The sequence below is a fragment of the Nannospalax galili genome, unplaced genomic scaffold (assembly GCF_000622305.1).
Source record: "Nannospalax galili isolate Female #2095 unplaced genomic scaffold, S.galili_v1.0 scaffold1804, whole genome shotgun sequence".
NCBI classification, from domain to species: Eukaryota; Metazoa; Chordata; class Mammalia; order Rodentia; family Spalacidae; genus Nannospalax; species Nannospalax galili.
This window is the reverse complement of record NW_008351924.1, coordinates 531-4,234: the sequence shown is the minus strand read 5'-3', so window position 1 is coordinate 4,234 and position 3,704 is coordinate 531.

Here is a 3,704-nt window from a genome sequence, read left to right as displayed (position 1 = left end):
CCCTAAAAACGGACCAAGTGTAAGAAGAAGTAGAATGATAATAAGGGATGTCATGGAAGGAATCCAAGAAAGAAAAGGGGAATCCAGCCATCTAGAAGGGTTTTATAAAAATTATGCAGCTTGTAGCTGATGGTCTTCAGGGTCTGTATATTTTGTTCCAACAATCCTGATTCATTGACGTAGAAACAGCATTTCTCCTGTAAGAAAAGACAAGTACCCCCCTTCTCTGCAATAATGAGATCAAGGGCTCTACGATTTTGAAGGGCAAGTTGAGCCAAAGAAGTTAATTGGCATTGCAAGGACGCAAGGCTACTGGCTGTAGAATCTATAACTTGCTGCAACTGGGAATTGAATTCCTTTGCAGTATAAAGAGTATGTCCCAAAGCTCCTGCAGAAAGGCTAGCAGAAACAGTAAGTCCTATCCCGATTGTAAAAGGAATGAACACCCCTCTCTTAATGCAGGGGCGAAGTAACCAGGCAAACTCTTCTGGTGTATACATATTTAGCTGGGGTACAATAGTAATTAATACACAAGGTCCTGGAGAGGAAATAGTGATCTGTTGATACAGAGATTTATTGCACCAGAAAGATGTAAGAGAAGGAGCATATAGAGGTGAACTAACATAGCGATTATTATGACATGTAAAAGAGGGAGAGATATAAACAGTGGTAATATAACAGAGAGAAATATTTTGAGCAGGATTACAGAGTAGTGGAACTGACGACATAGGAGGAGAAGGTACGGTGCCAGCGATACCAATGCTAAGTGCAGAAGAGTCATTAACAGGAACAGCGGCCAGCAAAGGCCAAACCAAGGAGGCACACAACAGACACGATGAAGCATTAATATGAGAAAGATTCATCAGCCATAAAGCAAAGTTTAGATAATTAGGTCAAAGAGCAAGATTAAGGGTAGAATTTGAGCTTGACTATGGCAGACTGAAGCTTAGTTTCACTCATGATGATAACCTGTTTTACTTGTTTATCAATAAGCGGCCAGCAAAGGCCAAACCAAGGAGGCACACAACAGACACGATGAAGCATTAATATGAGAAAGATTCATCAGCCATAAAGCAAAGTTTAGATAATTAGGTCAAAGAGCAAGATTAAGGGTAGAATTTGAGCTTGACTATGGCAGACTGAAGCTTAGTTTCACTCATGATGATAACCTGTTTTACTTGTTTATCAATAGGAGCAGGGACCAACCGGCAGGAAATATTTAAAGACCCTGCTGGAAGTAAGGCAAACCCCGATGGAATTGGAGAGGAAAAAGGGTAAGAGTATATGTGGGGAAGGAACCAGGGCCCGGCAGCCCTCAGCCATCACCCAATTGATGGCCAGCAGGCAAAGGGGGATCATAATTATCGCCCTATTATTGGCCATTTATGGTACTTTTTGTACCTTGGTTACCAGATCTTGTATGACAATCGTAATGATGAAGATGGTGATGGCAAATGCAGCAACGACGAGCACAGCGGTGAAGACTTTCCAACCAGGATTTTCCATCTCAGGGGGCTTGGTCTGTTTTAACTGGAAAAGAACAGAGAAATTTTTCTCAGGGAGTCTCATTTTCCCTGGAACCTTGATTAGTATCTATTTGCTTTACTAAGCATTCAGGCAGCCAGGGGCTGCATCATGCTGCTGTGAATAAATGCAGACAGATCCTCTGCCCCATATTAATACTGGATCTGGGCCATGCCATGAATTATCCAGAGGGTCTTTCCATTTGACCATGGCATAATGCCATTTTGTTTCCGGATGCCAAAAGCGATCTGCAGCTGACTTACCATGAACATCTAATTTTAGAAAATTCAAAATGAAAAGTACATGATTCAATGAATTCCTGTGGTATCCCAGAAATTCAAAATGAAAAGTACATGATTCAATGAATTCCTGTGGTATCCCAGAAATTCAAAATAAAAAGTACATGATTCAATGAATTCCTGGGGGATCCCCTACTGGGATACCACTCCCCCTTATTTATTTTATTTAAGGTAGTCTTAATAAGTAAATGAGCTCTTTCAACTATGCCTTGTCCCTGTGGATTATAAGGAATACCAGTGGTATGCTGTATTTGCAAAGTATCGCAAAATTTCCGAAAACCATGAGAGACATATCCAGGACCATTGTCTGTCTTAATACTTTTAGGGATACCCAATATAGAAAAACAATGAAGCAAATGAGCGATAACATGTTTAGTAGCTTCCCCTGTTTGCAAGGAAGTGTAGAGAAAACCACTGAAAGTATCAATGCAAACATGAACATATTTAAGTTTATCAAATTCATTATAATGAGAGACATCCATTTGCCAAAGCATATTAGGAACAAATCCCCTAAGATTAACTCCTAAGTGGGGAACAGGAAGGAAAGAAGCACAAGTCTGACATCCTTTAACAATTTGTCTAGCCTGTTTTTTAGTAAGATTAAACATCAATTGCAAAGAAGCTGCATTGAGATGATGTAACTCATGAGCCTGTTGAGCTTGTGCAACATTAGAAGTAGTAGCAAGAGCAACAAGCCTGGTGGCTATATCAGCAACCTGATTACCCGCCGTTAAGGGCCCCGGAAGCTTAGAATGTGCTCGAATATGTCCTAAAAAGAACGGAGCTGTCCTCTGGCGAATAAGGTGCTGGCACTGATGAAAACGCTCTGCGGCCTCAGAAATATGTCCGATTATAGGAACTGTTTTTAAAAGAGGTACAGAACAAGCTATGTATGCACTATTAGTATATACATTAAGAGGCGTATCTGGGAATGCAGAAAAAACTGATATAATGGAGACAATTTCACGATTTGTCCAGATTTTTTATTAGTTTGAAATCACACAACCTGATCATCCCAGGCATAAGCTGCCATTTCATTAGAGGAACCATCCGTAAAAACTAACAAAGCAGTAAAGGCCGGTGGCTGGTAATGAGCGGAAAAATGAAAGTATGCAAATTACAAAATCGAATAAGCTGGTCAGGTGGATAATGATTATTTATAGCTCCCGAAAAAGCAGAAAAAGCTATTAGCCAAGTTTTTGAATTTTGAAGTAACCAGTTAACATGATCTTTAGTATAAGGCTGTATAATATGAAGAGGGTCTACACCAAAATATTTATGACTGTGGTCCCGACCACTAATTATTAAATTAGCTACTGCTTTGTAATAGGGAAGCAACACCCTTTTAGGGGAGGCATGTAAATGTACCCACATAAAAGGATGACCAGGCTCTTGCCAAAGAAGACCCGTGGGCAATAGCTGAGTATTAAAAATCATGAGCCATAAAGGTTTACAATAATTTACATTAGTTACAAATTGATTAGCAATTGCTTCCTCAACTCTATGTATAGCAACTCTGGCCTCTTCAGTAAGTTCTCTGGATGAAGTTGGATTCGCATCCCCTTTAAGGATGTCGAAGAGGGGCTTCATGTCACCAGTAGTCAATTTTAAGTAAGGACTTAGCCAATTAATATCACCCAATAGCTTCTGGAAATCATTCAAGGTTTGCAATTTATCAAGTCTAAGAATTGCCTTTTGATTAGTTATCCTTTGTCCATCAATCTGGAAACCTAAATAAGAATAAGGATCTTGCAATTGCACCTTCTCAGGAGCAATTTGCCAACCCACATCCAATAAATCAGATTTTAATTGAGCATAACATTGTAACACATCTTCTCCTGATGCACCTGCTATCAGGATATCATCCATATAATGAATTAT